This window comes from Corythoichthys intestinalis, chromosome 16 (assembly GCF_030265065.1).
Source record: "Corythoichthys intestinalis isolate RoL2023-P3 chromosome 16, ASM3026506v1, whole genome shotgun sequence".
Lineage (NCBI taxonomy): Eukaryota > Metazoa > Chordata > Actinopteri > Syngnathiformes > Syngnathidae > Corythoichthys > Corythoichthys intestinalis.
In genome coordinates this window covers 50683394-50701655 of record NC_080410.1, presented here as the reverse complement: position 1 = coordinate 50701655, position 18262 = coordinate 50683394, and positions in this window count along the sequence as shown.

Genomic DNA, 18262 nt, shown 5'->3' with positions numbered 1-18262 from the left:
GTGGGCGAGAATTTCCTTGGCCGGAACAAACGCCCTTTTCTTCCTTCAGAGAAGAAGAAGGGCTCTTAAGTGCTAACGGGCGTATCGTGCAAAGCCCCCCACGATGGCACCTCCTCACCGCAGATGTCGGCGAGCGAGCTAAAGGACGTCGGCACAAATGTTGTCCCCTCAGCGACGGTTTTCACATGGAGCAGATTTGAAGAACTTCATGTATTCAAATATCTAATCAAGCTTCAACTCTAATAGCCAGTTTTAAAGAGCATACGACATGAGAAAAAAAGTCATAACTAGCATTATTATGTGAATTACAATCATATTTTGAGACGATTCGACTATATACAACAATGTAGCAAAGCGCAGATGACGAGAAATTAGTCTTTTAATCTGCCGGTTAGCCACGCCTACCATTCGCGTCCCCAACAGGTGGATGACGTCAGCGGGAGTATGGGCTCATCGGTTTTACTATTCAGCCATTGAGGGGGAATTATTCAGAACGAGGAAAACGCGACGAAGAGAGCCGCAAAATGTCATTGTTTCAGTCTCTCTACTCCAATATTTTTACAGGATATTCCTTTTATCCAAGTATTTTTCTCCAATTGCTAAATAAATGGCATGGTCATGACAAATAACAGTCTTGTACTAAATGGAGTATGAAATAATAAAACTGCACTTACTCAGGACGACATGGCAAAATTGCTCCATAATGGTCAAAACTGTTGACTTCACCTTTACTGTCGCACCTCCTGAACGATATTTTATGACACCTAAATCGGGTTTATGTCATTTCCCTTCCCCGGCTTCGGAGAATGTAAACAAACCAAGAGGCGTGACAGCTAGCCGACATGCTAACCCGAACCGAGTGATGTTTCAGAGTCTTCAAAGCGGAAAATCACACATCACTAGCCCGGAACTTTTGACATGACGACTGGGTTGTCGATTGTCTTTGCTGATTGGCAAACCGCCCGGCGGAGAGCAATATACAGTTCGTTCCCTGGAGGAGGGCGGCTGCAGTTGTTGTGCAGCTAAAGTGCAGCTAATTTGCATGAGGAGAGCTTTTTACATGCCTATCAATGATCAAACGTAAGCAGTCCTTTATTTAAAGAAAGTTTGTAGTGTTTACTTTGGAATCGCTGTATTCGCGGCTATTTTTAACACAAAGTTGCAATTTCTGATCGGGTGGAAAATTTGACAGAACATCGGGCACACCAAGAGTGCAAAAGCCTAGTATAGTGCTCGCCCAGCGGGGGTATGTGCGACAAGGAGCATGTCAGCTACAAAATGCAAGCCACCTCCATATTAAAATGATCCCAGTATTTGACATAATACAAAACAAGATGTTTACTTACTTCCTCTTAAGTCCTAATAAGGGTTGTTCCGATCATGTTTTTTTGCTCCCGATCCGATCCCGATCGTTTTAGTTTGAGTATCTGCCGATCCCGATATTACCCGATCCAATTGCTTTTTTTTGCTCCCGCTTCAATTCCAATCATTCCCGATAATTTTTCCCGATCAGATACATTTTGGCAATGCATTAAGAAAAAAATGAATTAAAAAAAACGAATATATACATTCAAAATACAGTACATAAGTACTGTAGTTGTTTATTATGACAATAAATCCTCAAGATGGCATTTACATTATTAACATTCTTTCTGTGAGAGGGATCCACGGATAGAAAGACTTGTAATTCTTAAAGGATGGATGTGACTTTGTATATTGTGACTAAATATTGCCAACTAGTGTATTTGTTGAGCTTTCAGTAAATGATACTGAAGGCCATGCCCAAATGCATGATGGGAAGTGAACCATGAATGTGCGTAGTGCTACCAATGGATATATCTTCTCTGCGTTGGGGACTTATTTAAGGTGTTAAGACAAAGATCAATTGTTACCTTGCCTCCCCACATTGCTTCCCATGATATTTCTAATCGTAGGGAGAGGGATTGTAAGGCTTTAGCCAATTAAAAAAAAGCTCCAAAGGCTGCCAAAATTCACTCTACTCATTTCACGCTGCCTTTTATCTCTCACCATTACAGCTTGAGCGCGACAATGCGTGAGTGGGTCGCGCAGCGCATGCATTAATTGTGTTAAATATTTTAACGTGATACATCTTTTAAAAAATTATTACCGCCGTTATGGGGATAAATTTGATAACCCTACCTTAAGCCTAAACTAAAGACTCTGGATGATTGTAACATATTATGTCTGTAACGTTAAATACAACTAGAAAACAATATAATTAAAAAAATATATCAATATTAAAAAAAGGCATGTCCGATATTTTTTTGCCGATTCCGACACTTTGAAAACGACGTGATCGGACCCGATCGATCGATCGGGACATCTCTAGTCCTAATGTCCCACAGTAGTAGGGCTTGTTTTGGCCAATATCCACGGTGAATGTGAACCTTTTGAAACTCCAAAAAGGTGCATACGCCTCTCCCTCATACAGAATGATTTTTCTGCAGCCGTTTGGCTGGTGTGATGCGAAAAATAAACGTATTAATCCGCAAAATCAGCTGAATCCTTAGTCCTCATACACAACAGTACGGCTGTTTAGTGAAGAGGACGCCTTCACCCGTACACGTCACAGCGCCCTCTTTCTCAACTCGAGACTGTTGCCGGAAGTAACTCATTTTAATGGCGCGGGATTCAAAAATCTAAATAAATATAATGATCGCTTCCACACACATCCAAGCGGTCCATATGATTCAGGAGCATAAAATACCGCGTGTATTGTGAAATAAACATGCTTTTTCGTGTCACATGCACTTTAAGTTGAATACAGTACTTAGTGTGACCATACTTTTTTGCCGTACGAGAATAACGTGTAATTGCACATCCACTCAGCTGGTGGCAGTTGCGCTCTCATTTTTTCTCAGTGTGCGCAGTATTTACGCATTAAACAAGAGCACACAGCCATACACTTCATAATGTATTGACGGGACATGGGGCACGGGGCCGATAACTAGGGGGCCTTCATTGTTGGCCAGGCGGTCAAAGCTGACCGAGTGGAATCGCAGACAAAAAGCTTTTTTGTTGAAAATGCTTGTGAATAAATGCTTAAATCCCCGATTGCATTATAGATATGTGCGTAAAACAGTCTCGATTCTTTGTTATAAAAAAACAAACAAACATGCAATTAGTATTTATTGTACGTAAATATGATGAAGAACAATGCTAGTCTGTTAGTGAATGTAGCTAGCGTCCGCCTGATGTAAACAGAGCTTTTCCAGTGAAAATTCTTGTGAATAAATGCTTAAATTCCCGAATTCTTTATAGATATGGACGGAAAACCGTCTCGATTCTTGGTTAAATGGGTGCGGGGGGTGGAACGCAAAAAAAAAAAAAAAAAAACATGCAGTTAGCATTTATTTTATGTAAATATGTCAAAGTACAATGCTAGACTGTTAGTGAATGTAGCTAGCGGCCACCGGCTGTAAACGGAGCTTTTCTGGTGAAAATTCTTGTGAATAAATACTTAAATCCCCGAATTCTTTATAGGTATGGACATAAAACAGTCTCGATTTTTGGTTAAAAGCAAAACAAAACAAAACTCATGCAGTTTGCATTTATTTTTCGTAAATTACTCGAAGTGGAATGCTAGTCTGTTAGTGAATGTAGCTAGCGGCCACTTGATGGAAACAGAGCTTTTCTGGTGAAAATGATGGTGAATAAATGCTTAAGTCCCCAAATTCCTTTTTGATAAGGATGTAAAACAGTCTTGATTCTTGGTTAAAAGAAAAAAAAAGTGCAGTGAACATTTATTTTATGTAAATATGTTGAAGTACAATGGTAGTCTCTTAGTGAATGTAGCTAGCGGCCGCCTGATGTAAACTGAGCTTTTCTGGTGAAAATTCATGTGAATAAATGCTTAAATCCCCAAATTCTTTATAGATATGGACAGAAAACTGTCTCGATTCTTGGTTAAACGCAAAAAAAAAAAACCAACAACAGCAAAAAAAACCACATGCAGTTAGCATTTATTTTATGTAAATATGTCAAAGTACAATGCTAGACTGTTAGTGAATGTAGCTAGCGGCCACCTGATGTAAACAGAGCTTTTCCGGTGAAAATTCATGTGAATAAATGCTTAAATCCCCGAATTCCTTATCGATATGGACGTAAAACAGTCTTGATTCTTGGTTAAAAGCAAAAAAAAAAACAAAGAAAAAAGTGCAGTTAACATTTATTTGATGTAAATATGTTGAAGTACAATGGTAGTCTGTTAGTGAATGTAGCTAGTGGCCACCTTATGTAAACAGACCTTTCCAGTAAAAACTATGTGAATAAATGCTTAAATCCCCGAAATCTTTATAGATATGGACGTAAAACAGTCTCGATTCTTGGTTAAAAGCAAAAAAAAAAAAGTGCAGTTAGCATTTATTGTATGTAAATATGTCAAAGTACAATGCTAGTCTGTTAGTAAATGTAGCTAGCGGTCGCCTGATGTAAACTGAGCTTTTCTGGTGAAAATTCATGTGAATAAATGCTTAAATCCCTGAATTCTTTATAGAATGGACGTTAAACGGTCTTGATTCTTGGTTAAAAGCAAAAAAAAAACAAACATGCAGTTTGCATTTATTTTAGGGCTGTCAAATAATTAAAAATTTTAATCGAGTTAATTACATCTTAAAAATTAATTAATCATAATTAATCGCAATTCAAACCATCTATAAAATATGCCATATTTTTCTGTAAATTATATACTGTATATATTCTGTAAAATAAATTGTTGGAATGGAAAGATAAGACACAATATGGATATATACATCCAACATACAGTACATAAGGACTGTATTTGTTTATTATAACAATAAATCAACAAGTTGGCATTAACATTATTAACATTCTGTTAAAGCGATCTATGGATAGAGAGACTTGTAGTTCTTAAAAGATAAATGTTAGTACAAGTTATAGAAATTTTATATTAAAACCCCTCTTAATGTTTTCTTTTTAATAAAATTTGTAAAATTTTCAATCAAAAAATAAACTAGTAGCCCGCCATTGTTGATGTCAATAATTACTTACACAACGCTCATGGGTGCTGAAGCTTATAAAATCAGTCGCAACCAAGCGCCAGCAGAGGGCGGCAAAACTCCATAAAACACAATTAACAAGTAGGCATTTCACTGTACTGTCATTTAAATCTGTCTGAGCGGGACATGTGCGTTAATTGCGTCAAATATTTTAACGTGATTAATTTAAAAAAATAATTACCGCCCGTTAACGCGATCATTTTGACAGCCCTTATTTATTTTATGTAAATATGTCGAAGTAGAATGGAATGATATCTCGATTTTTGGCAGGAGCATATTGATAACCTTTTGGGATACAAAGTATCACGATATATCACCATTTCGATATTTTGTCCCATTCCTAATGGCCCCATCATCATCTGTTAGAAAAGTCATACACCTGTGTAAAAACCTCAACTGTCAAGAAACGAGTAGCATCTCTGTGTAAGCTAGAAAGTTTACTAGTAAAGTGACATTGTTTCAGCGGGTCACGCTTACATGTGAGTCCAATCTCCTGGGTCTCTTTACGCCAAGATGACACAGTCATAGCCACAATTCTGAAAAGTAGTGAGACAGGGAAAAACACAATCTGAAAAGACACATTCCAAGTCAGTTGGGGGTCACCCCACTTGTTAACGTCGCGGTATTTATGTCCGGAATCTGCCAATGGGCACAACTTGTCTTCTGAATGGACAGTTCTTTGCCAAATTGGTTACAAAATGGCTGCTGGGTAAGGTGGCCGTCACAAAACCCTGATCTGATCCTAGTGAAAATTTATGGCCACTTCTCCACACTGCAGTTGAGTACACACCCTCAACATATCTGAGCATCCTGTTTGAAGAGAAAAAAATCAGCATGAGCATCTTACGTTTGCAGTCTGAGCTCCGGTGAGCAAAATTGAAACGTGTGTGTGTACGCTTTTAATAAAAGCGGAATCCTTGATCCACAAAATGTCATCCAGCGCTATTGCGCTCTTAACGCTTAATCCTTTATTTTTTGGGTGCGGGGGGGTGGAATTATTATTATTTTTAAACCCCGGATGTTAAGCCGCATTGTGAATCCAAATGTCTGCTAGGGCGTCCCACTTTTTATTTATTGAGGACATTAAAGGATGCATGCTTTGTTCCTCTTCTGTCCTATGGATGGGCAGGAGGAATGAGCTGTCAATCATCAACACTTCATCAATCCTCTTCCTTGTAAAATTGCGATTTTGGCCTATACACGTCACTCACACAGCTTTAATCATCCTGTACACTGCTGGCCAAAAGTATTGTCACCCCTGCAATTCTGTCAGATAATGCTCAACTTCTCCCAGAAAATGATTGCAATTACAAATGCTTTGGTTGTCATATCTTTATTTCTTTTGCTTGCAATGAAAAAACACAAAACAGAGTGAAAAAAAAAAGAAATAAATATCATTTTATACAAAACTCCAAAAATGGACTGGACAAAAGTATTGGCAACCTCAGCCTAATACTTGGTAGCACAACCTTTAGACAAAATAACTGCAAACCGCTTCCAGGTTCCATCAATGGGTTTCTTGCAATGTTCTACTGGAAATTTAGACCATTCTTATTTGGCCAACTGCTCCAGGTCTCTGAGATTTGAAGGGAGCCATTTTCAGATTGCTCCACAGATGTTCAGTAGGATTCAGGTCTGGCCACTTTCCAAGTCTCCAGTGCTTTTTCTCATACCATTCTCTAGTGCTTTTTGAAGTGTGTTTTGGGTCATTGTCCTGCTATAGACCCCAATCACATGACGTCACAACTCCGCCCCCCTGACAGGAGCCGCCATATTGTCCGTCAGCTCGTCGTGTTTACCCGTTACCGCTACGTACATGTGTCACGTTCTGCTCCTGGTCAGATTTTGTGTTGTTGCAGAGCCGGCTGAGGGGGCGTTCCCGACGTTGCACCTGCAGCTCATCAACAACAGTATAAAGACGCAGGCGATCCACTGGAAGGACGCCGAGATATTTTCCTTGCTGGTCGCCATTCGCCATCCTTGTCATTCGAGTAGCTTGTTATTTTTGTAATTACGCCTCTGCCGTGGGTTTTGGTCGCCTGTCGCTTTAGTTTTGTATGCCTCTACCTTGTGCAGGTACGTGAGTGTATTTAAGTTGTTTTATTGGCTCTCTGCCTACTACCTTGGTTTACCTTCGCGTTTGTATACTGATCCCCGTCGACCTCCTGTCACGGACCCGTTTTGTTATTTCCCCTTTTTACCGTGATCGCGTGTGTTTTGGTTTGTATTTAATAAACCCTTGTACGATTCCCTCAGTCGTTGGTCGTCTGTTGTGAGTCCAACCTTGTTTTCGCGTTCGCAAATCCTGACAACATGCCTCCTATTGCGGCGTGTTTTTCTGCTCGTTAACATTAATAATCAAAATGGTATGAATTGCGTTTAATTAGGATTCATTCATTTTTGAGCTGTGATGAACTCGATTAAAAATTTTAATCGTTTGACAGCGCTACTTTTTTTCTTACAGTGGCTGCTACTGGCTGAAAAAAAACTTCTAATATCCCAGATATCTAATGTGTGTGTGTGTGTTTTTTTTTTTTTTGGGGTGGGTGGGGCGGGTGTCAAGTCATCAGCCAATCAAATAAGTGTTTCGAGGGGGAAAAAATGGACCGGCACATTCAGCAAGTGAAAAGAGGTACATGTAAGGGGGCCGTTAACATGGTGACTCTCCGAGAATATGAAAATTTTCAAATTTGCATTTGCGTCTCCATTTGAACAATGTCACAATTCCGCATGAAAACGATTAAGTATTCATGCCAGGCCCTAGGGGGCAGTGCAGATTTACAGGGTGACGGAGAATGATGCACTTTGACCCCACCAAGCGCCCTCAGCCCGGGAAAAAAATATGCCTGCCCACTCGAAGCAATGTCATTTTTCTTTTGTACAAAAAGGTACAAAAATTGAAACGTTCAACATTTTTATTTAAAAAAATATTAAAACAGTAAATTAAAGCCAACATTCCGCCATATTTGGTGTTTTTATCGTTTAGTAGCACCGCTGTGCACGCCCAATGTGACGGATACGAGTGCTGACTTTAACGGTGCCGTCTCGCGCTGCAGGAGCCTTTGATATGCATGCCGAGGAAGCCTCCCTCTACCCCCCGCAATCGGATTCTTCCACTTTGGAGGCAGGATTCAGAATTTTTCCTCTTCGCCGACACCATAAGTACACGAGGCGAGTCCGCTGCTCAATCATTGCATCTTTGTGTCACAGAGTCGCCATGTAAACTGCCCCTAAGTCTGCACATAAAAAAATAATCCACTTAATAATGGTGGGGTCAACTACAACAATTAAAACACATTACATAGCAATCTAAATGACATATAAATGAAGTCATATACAGTGCCTTGCAAAAGTATTCGGCCCCCTTGAACCTTGCAACCTTTCGCCACATTTCAGGCTTCAAACATAAAGATATAAAATTTTAATTTTTTGTCAAGAATCAACAACAAGTGGGACACAATCGTGAAGTGGAACAACTTTATTGGATAATTTAAACTTTTTTAACAAATAAAAAACTGAAAAGTGGGGCGTGCAATATTATTCGGCCCCCTTGCGTTAATACTTTGTAGCGCCACCTTTTGCTCCAATTACAGCTGCAAGTCGCTTGGGGTATGTTTCTATCAGTTTTGCACTTCGAGAGACTGACATTCTTGCCCATTCTTCCTTGCAAAACAGCTCGAGCTCAGTGAGGTTGGATGGAGAGTGTTTGTGAACAGCAGTCTTCAGCTCTTTCCACAGATTCTCCATTGGATTCAGGTCTGGACTTTGACTTGGCCATTCTAACACCTGGATACGTTTATTTTTTAACCATTCCATTGTAGATTTGGCTTTATGTTTTGGATCATTGTCCTGTTGGAAGATAAATCTCCGTCCCAGTCTCAGGTCTTGTGCAGATACCAACAGGTTTTCTTCCAGAATGTTCCTGTATTTGGCTGCATCCATCTTCCCGTCAATTTTAACCATCTTCCCTGTCCCTGCTGAAGAAAAGCAGGCCCAAACCATGATGCTGCCACCACCATGTTTGACAGTGGGGATGGTGTGTTCAGGGTGATGAGCTGTGTTGCTTTTACGCCAAACATATCGTTTTGCATTGTGGCCAAAAAGTTCAATTTTGGTTTCATCTGACCAGAGCACCTTCTTCCACATGTTTGGTGTGTCTCCCAGGTGGCTTGTGGCAAACTTTAAACGAGACTTTTTATGGATATCTTTGAGAAATGGCTTTCTTCTTGCCACTCTTCCATAAAGGCCAGATTTGTGCAGTGTACGACTGATTGTTGTCCTATGGACAGACGCTCCCACCTCAGCTGTAGATCTCTGCAGTTCATCCAGAGTGATCATGGGCCTCTTGGCTGCATCTCTGATCAGTTTTCTCCTTGTTTGAGAAGAAAGTTTGGAAGGACGGCCGGGTCTTGGTAGATTTGCAATGGTCTGATGCTCCTTCCATTTCAATATGATGGCTTGCACAGTGCTCCTTGAGATGTTTAAAGCTTGGGAAATCTTTTTGTATCCAAATCCGGCTTTAAACTTCTCCACAACAGTATCTCGGACCTGCCTGGTGTGTCCCTTGGTTTTCATAATGCTCTCTGCACTTTAAACAGAACCCTGAGACTATCACAGAACAGGTGCATTTATACGGAGACTTGATTACACACAGGTGGATTCTATTTATCATCATCGGTCATTTAGGACAAAATTGGATCATTCAGAGATCCTCACTGAACTTCTGGAGTGAGTTTGCTGCACTGAAAGTAAAGGGGCCGAATAATATTGCACGTCCCACTTTTCAGTTTTTTATTTGTTAAAAAAGTTTAAATTATCCAATAAATGTTGTTCCACTTCACGATTGTGTCCCACTTGTTGTTGATTCTTGACAAAAAAAATTAAATTTCATATCTTTATGTTTGAAGCCTGAAATGTGGCGAAAGGTTGCAAGATTCAAGGGGGCCGAATACTTTTGCAAGGCACTGTAAATCAAATAAGGTTGCTTCAAGTGCATGTGACACGAAAAAGCATGTTTATTTCATAATACACGCAGTATTTTATGCTCCTGAATGATATGGACCGCTTGGATGTTTGTGGAAGCGATCGCTATATTTATTTAGTGTTTGAATCCCGCGCCATGAAAATCAGTGACTTCCGGCTTCGGTCTTGCATTGAGGAGGAGGGCGCTGTGACGTGTACGGAGGAAGGAGTCCTCTTCACTATACAACTGTACTGTTGTATGAGAAGGACTAAGGATTCATCTGATTTTGCAGATTCATTCGTTTATTTTTTGCACCAAGCCAGCCAAACGGCTGCAGAAAAATCTTGCTTTATGAGGGAGAGGCGTGTGCGGCTTTTTGGAGTTTCAAAAAGTTCCCATTCACCGTGGATGTTGGCCAAAACAAGCCCTGCTACTGTGGGACCACTGGACTTATGAGGAAGTGAGTAAACATCTTGTTTTGTATTATGTCAACTATTAATACAGCTATTACAAAGTAAACACTACAAACTTTCTTTAGATAAAGGACTAACGTTTGATCATTGATAGGCATATAAAAAGCTCTCCCCATGCAAATTAGCTGCACGTTAGCTGCACAACAACTGCAGCCGCCCTCCTCCGGGGAACGAACTGTAAATTGCTCTCCGCTGGGCGGTTGCCGATGCACAAAGATAATCGACAACCCAGTTGTCATGTCAAAAGTTCCGGGCTAGTTATGTGTAATTTTTCCGCTTTGAAGACTCTGAAACATCACTCGGTTCGGGTTAGCATGTCGGCTAGCTGTCACGCCTCTTTGTTTGTTTACATTCTCCGAAGCCGGGGAAGGGAAATGACATAAACCCGATTTAGGTGTCATAAAATATCGTTCGGGAGGTGCGACAGTAAAGGTGAAGTCAACAGTTTTGACCATTATGGAGCAATTTTGCCATGTCGTCCTGAGTAAGTGCAGTTTTACTATTTCATATTCCATTTAGTACAAGACTGTTATTTGTCATGACCATGCTATTTATTTAGCAATTGGAGAAAAAAACTTGGATAAAAGGAATATCCTGTAAAAATATTGGAGTAGAGAGACTGAAACAATGACATTTTGCAGCTCTCTTCGTCGCGTTTTCCTCGTTGTGAATAATTCCTCCTCGACGGGCTGACTGGTCCTTCTCAAGTCATTTATTTAGCTATTGGGGAAAAATACTTGGATAAAAAAAATATCCTGTAAAATATTGGACAGACTGAAACAATGACATTTTGCGGCTCTCTTCGTCGCGTTTTCCTCGTTCTGAATAATTCCCCCTCAATGGCTGAATAGTAAAACCGATGAGCCCATACTCCCGCTGACGTCATCCACCTGTTGGGGACGCTAGAGCCCTATAATGGTAGACGTGGCTAACCGGCAGATTAAAAAACTAATTTCTCGTCATCTGCGCTCTGCTAAATTGTTGCATATAGTCGAATCGTCTCAAAATATGATTCTAATTCACATAATAATGCTATTTAAGACTTTTTTTCTCCTGTCGTATGCTTTTTAAATGTTGGTGGGACAGTTTGAGCATCCTGAAAAGTTGCTCGTGTTTTGTCCTTACCGTCCCTATGCAAACCTACGCCCTCGTGTTGCCTTCATTATAAGCAGGGGTACACATAAGTGGTCCGCATGCGCGCATGCGTACTGGACGTAGACAAACGCGCTGGCCCTCAACGGCTTAGATACGCTTTTGCGTACCGATGGCTGACCACTGTATTTGCAGCGGACACGAGAAAATAACTTCTCAAAATGTCGAAGAGGCAGGCCACACTGAGTAATTACTTCCGTGTTTCCCCCACTCCCGTCAAAAGACAGACGACAGAGACGTCACCGGAGCTACCGAAAAAAAGGACTTTTGCTGAAAAGTGGCTACAGGAGGTACCATGGCTAGAAGCAAATGATGCTCGCACGGAAATACGGTACAAAATGTGCCATGAGAATCCCAATGTCGCCGATAAGAGCAGCGCATTTTATGTTGGGTCAAAGAATTTCAGCCATCCAAACTTTGAAAAGCACGAAAAAACAGAGCGCATGTGGCAATTACGCAAAATATCGATGTCAAACAGGACCCCACTCGCCCTATGGACAAGTGGCGGAATAAAGGTAATGAACAGCGAAATGCACTGACAAACGTGTTTTTGCTCGCATTTTACAAAGCTAAACATGCACGTTCAATGAGGTCTTATGAGGAGGACATCCCACTTTTAAAAAGGCTTGGAGTTAATGTGGGAGCCGCATAATGCCCTTTATTTTGAATAGGTGCTTTTTATTTCTTTACATTTCACTTCAAAGTAATGGCAATTTTGTTGTGCCAGTTGATTTTAATCAAGCATTAATTGTTAATATAACTAATTAAAGTTAATTGGCTCTAAGAGTGAAGCTTGTCATAAATTTATCGCATCGGGCGGGTCGGCTCTCAAGCTCAATGAGGACCAAGTCACATCTCCAGGTCCTCCTCTGAGAACCTGGGCAAAAAAATGATGTGCACCCCTGATTATAAGGCTTCTATAAGGCATTTTAATTCTTTGCAGCACCAGACATACAGTATTTGTTTTTCTTTTTTTGTCCAATACAGCTCTTTCAACATTTTGGGTTGCCGACACGTTACAAACAGTGGCGCCCCCAGGGGGTGGCCATGGCCACCCCTATAAATTTGTTGGCCACCCCGCTTGTCAGTATATCGTTAGATTGTTGTAGCATCAGTTATGCATTTCATCCCAAATTTCAAATGCAAATCTGCCAGCACCTGCTTTTCCCCAGTAATTATTTTGTTTTGTTAAATGTACACCTTATGCCTAATATATACATAACACAATAGAACAGAATTGTTGTGGAACTCAAAAAGTTGACGGGACAGTTATGGACTATGCACATTAAATCATTAGTAACATCAAATATTACACAATACACCAAAGTTTATCAGTAGCCCTGTCCTTAAGTCTTTCTGGTAGTTTTGCCCTGACCTTTTTACTGCAATAATGTAATGAAAACCTGAAATTATGGCTTTTAGTTTTGGTGTGCCACCCCAAGATTTCAAGTGGCCCCATCTGGCCACCCCTATGAAAAATTTGTGGAGGCACCACTGGTTACAAATAAATTTGTGTTGCCTATTGTGTCCTAGAATGAAATAAACAGGGAATTATTTGTGATTTGATTAGTACTGTTTTGGGGCTAATAATGTCCTCAAAATGCATTGATAAAACATCATTAAATTTCAACTCCGTCCAAAAATGAGAAATTTGGTGTTGAACACGCTACAAAATGGAGCACAAACAAGCGGACGTTCACACACACTCACCCACAAATCTCCCTTTCTTTTTAAATAATTTCCGATGGATTTCATCCTAACCCAGAAATTGTAACGCACGGTACATGTACGTTTCTTTACAAAAATAAAAATCTCGAAAACACGACATTAAAATAAATAATCCGCTTTCTTGTTTTCCATGCAGCAGATCACCAATTCACTTCTCGCTCCAATGAGCGCTGAAGGTGCTGACAATGGGAAAAGGAAAAAAGTGCGATAAAAAATGATTGTCTTTTCTCTGCCCAAAAGCAACCCTTTACCTTTTTCACTCCTCGAAACGCAAATGATTTACTTGCAAGCAATTACATAGAGTTGTTTTTTATTCGACCGCAGCGCAACGTCCATGTCTGTGTAGTCCACTGCGACAAAAACGGAAAACAAGCACCGGTGCTTCTTCAATGAAAACTCAAAAGAAAACCGCAACGACGACCGAGAGCTCCGTGATAGCTCCGGTTCTTCCAAGCTATCATTCTCCGCAGTCTCTTCCTTTTGATTCACGCTTGACTCGTTTGGCTTGAGGGCCAACGGGGGTCCGCCCGCCTTTGGAAGGGCGGGGGCGAGAGAACGAGGGGGACGCCTTGAAACAGCCCCCTCTTATCCCCTTTCATCATCTACCCCGGGGACGCCTTGAAACCGCCAGGACAGTTATTGCCTTTTTTTTTTGCAGGCAGTCCAATGCGGACTGGCCGTCGGCCAATCAGAGGCTTGTTTACACTCCGGTGACTGACAATACGATGGAGCCGCGCCAGCCAATCAGCGGCGCGGACACACGCAAACGCGCAAGTGCTTCGGTTTGTCATACACTCATAGACTCAAGCAGGTGTAATGATTGCTGATTCATTCTCCACAAAACAAAAATATAATTTCAAAAATAAATAAATGCAAAAAACATCTTCTTGTGGTGATTTTTTAAAAATCCCTTTATTACCAAATGTATCACATTTGATACACCTAAAATTTCATGATTTTGAGACTAATTCAGAATTTTGACATTTCATTTTGAAAAAAAAAAAAAAGATGGATGCAAGTCAACACATGCATCTGCAGATTCCATGAGAAGAAAAAAACAGGATTTAGCAAGGGTTATAGATATAAGAGCGCTTATTACACATATTCATTTAGACTTTTCTTTTTACAAATCTGGAAAAAAAAGTTTCATTAGGACATTATTTTTTAAAATTTTGGGATTCTCCGATAATTGCTTCACGTTGCAGGTATTTAATATAAAATTTCTATAACTTTGTACTAACATTTATCTTTTAAGAACTGCAAGTCTTTCTATCCATTGATCGCTTTAACAGAATGTTAATAATGTTAATGCTACCTTGTTGATTTATTGCTATAATAAACAAATACAGCACTTATGTACAGTATGTTGAATGTATATATCCGTCTTGTGTCTTATCGTTCCCTTCCAACAATAATTTACAGAAAAATATGGCATATTTTATAGATGGTTTGAATTGCGATTAATTACGATTAATTAATTTTTAAGCTGTGATTAACTCGATTAAAAATTTTAATCGTTTGACAGCACTAATATATATATATATATATATATATATATATATATATATATATATATATAATATATATACAGTGGGGAGAACAAGTATTTTCCCATTGGCAGTGTATCAAATACTTGTTCTCCCCACTGTATATATATTATATATATATATATATATATATATATATATGTGTGTGTGTGTATATGTGTATATGTGTAAATGTATATATATGTATATGTGTAAATGTATATATATGTATATATGTATATGTATATATGTTATATGTATGTATGTATATATATATGTATATGTATATATATTGTATATGTATATATGTATATGTGTATATGTATATATGTATATGTATATATATGTGTGTGTATATATGTATATGTATATATATATATTTACACATATATATATATATTTACACATATATGTATATATATATATATATATTTACACATATATGTATATATGTATATATATGTCGGTCAACCATTTCTGAGAGCACTCCATCGCACCTAAGACCATGTTAAATAAGCAGTATAGAAAATGTGATCTATTTAAAAAAAATTAGTAATAAAATAATCATCTTTAATTGGGTCATTAATTGAAATAAATAAAAAGTGTTTTTCCCAATGGTTCCCAGAAGGAAAACTGTCATAAAATGAAGTGTTTTTCAAACTGTCTAAATTGCAGCTAATATGTTTAAACTGCAAGAAAAAAAAAGAGCTGAAAATGTATCACCTCATATTTGTCACGGTTTGAGTTAAATAGCGCCTATTTGTAAATGATATTTATGTTGAATCCCCTCAGCGCTTATGTTGGCTGACTGGAGGTTTCAGGTTAGAGGCGTGTGTCCAAAATGCAGTAAAAATGAATCAAAAAAGGCCTCCATTGACTAAAACCCAACAAGCACAAATGCCTAGAAATGTTGTTTTTATTAATACAAGTAAAAGAAGGCTTTTTAATGGAAGGAAATGCATCTGGTTTTGCTTGATTTAGCCAACGGTGATTGCTACCTATGCGCAGTAAATGCCGCTTTTAAAATGCGGTGCAATCGTAAGCGCCCTCTATAAAAGTCATGTAAAACGGGACGTAAACACGGCGGCGCGCATGTACGATGCCACGCCAAAACAAGCAATGACACTCCGCTGTAATAGCGCTCATTGATTGGAATGGCGTTTCGCTGGGTGACTCGCCTTAGGGTCGCGGCGCTCCAGACCCGCCCGACGACAACTCAATTCCACTTACAAAATGCTGCGTGCGCTCTGAGATGGAACATAATTGAAGATCCCCCTCCAGTGCAAATATTTTTTTATGTATTAGCTTTTTCACTGCCTTCCATTAATTGTTGGTCTAGTTCCAATGTTGCGCTCAACGTGTAAAACGGACTAAAAATGAAGAATGAAAACAGGAAGTATTTCAGCTCACCCCAGTTTTTGAGTGTCACATTCAGAGTTATCACATAATGACTTTTTAACCGATATCCCGATATTGTCCAACTTCAAAACTTCAATATCAAACCGATAACGATATATGCGGTTGTGCACCAGTGTTGTTTTCGTCAACGATAACGAAAATAATTCGTCAATGAACGTTTTTTTCATGACAATGATGTCATGATGACGAGCTAAAAACGTATTTTGGGAGACTAAAACATAACGAGATGGATGCTAGCGGTCGTCTGACGAGATGAGAACAAGATGAAGATTCGCTATAGTTTCCGTCGTAAGTTCACAATGTGGGATACTTTCTTATTGTATGTGTAGTTAGCACGCATCTTAGCAGTGTTTGGTCGTGTAACTCATGTAAGTGTTCGCATTAGCATTAGCATTTAGCGCGGTGACTCGGTGTCTTCTTAAACTCTTGGAAAACTTTTTACATACAGTTTGTGGCGTCCACGTGCGTTTAATTAATTGCAAATAACGTGCTGTTTTCCTGCTGAGTGTGTATTATCATCATGAAGATTTTGATGTCCTTGTAGACTCCTGTTCTGTTCAGCTGTTTGACACGGAGAATTGAAGTCTAAGTGTCCGCTTGGTCTGAACAGTTTTAATGTTTCACGTTAAGAGTATGACATATTCCCATTGTGATCATTGAACATACCTCGTTTATTATGACAAAGCAGCGAACAGGAAGGGGTTATGGCGGAACAGAAGAAAAGAAACACAAGAAAAGAAAGAAAAGAAACACGAACAACAACAAATTCATTGAACGCCTACACTAGCTACACTATGAGTATGTTGGTGCTATCGTCAGCGTGATGTATTTTCGGTTGACACCCTGTGGTGGGCCCGTTCACTAAGTGAAAGACGGGGATTGGCGGTAGGGGGGAGGAGTCTATAAGATAAGTGATTGGGAGGGGTGGAGTGTACACAAATCAGCTCTGTGATCTAGGAACCAGCAATCGCGTGAATCCCTTGTGAGTGTTAGCCCTTTGGCAACCGACCCTACGCTGCCCCATCGCCAATGCCGGCACCGGGGTCCCCCACCCGAGTGCGCCCAATCACATCCAGCCGTGCGCAAGCCCCACCAAACATGCGACAGCCATACAGACACCCCGTCTGCCCACTCGGCCCACGAGCCGAGTTGCGCGACGTCTGTAGACGGGGATTTCCATGGTAAAACGGACAAATTAAAAATAGTTTGGGGGCTTAATGCGCCATGAGTCTGCTATGGCAGCATATCGACATATTGTTCTATCAAACACAACAGTTCTTTTGGCTTAAAATACATTAGTTTATTTTAAAGAGGGGTGCAAGACCAGAAACTGTTTTTTTAGCCTTGTCTGTATTTTCCGCCATATATAAACCTTTGATTGTTTTTGCAGCTCCAGACATATTAGTTTTTTGTTTTTTTTTCTGGTCCAATATGGCTCATTCAACATTTTGGGTTGCCGACCCCTACGGTAGCCGATAACGGTAGTCACAATGCTTCTTTTGTGATGAGATGCGTTTCGTTGTTTGGACAAAGGTGCCTCGGAGGAATGCAAACATGCCACCTAGCGGCTGCGTAATGTAAAGGAAATCGTAGCAAACTGTTTGAAAGTTGATTTGTTTATTTCGGGAGCATCATTCAGAAAGTGCAAAATCATCACTACCTATCAAGGGATGAGGAGTTTTTTGGTCTTGACAATAACGTGACGAATATTCTGTCAGAGAAGATTAAATGATGATGTTGTTGAGAAGAACACACCCTACGCAATTTTTTTCCACTGATGCCATTAACTTATTCAGTTCTAAAAACGTGTTTTCATAGGGTGAGCTGTAAGAATTGCCAGGTCAACGGTGACGTCATCATTGAAGATTTAAATGTTATGGACTTAACAGCCCCGTTTTCAGCGGTGACATAGAAATGCTAATGCAGTCAATACCTTCACGTTGATAAAATCCTAATTGTTGA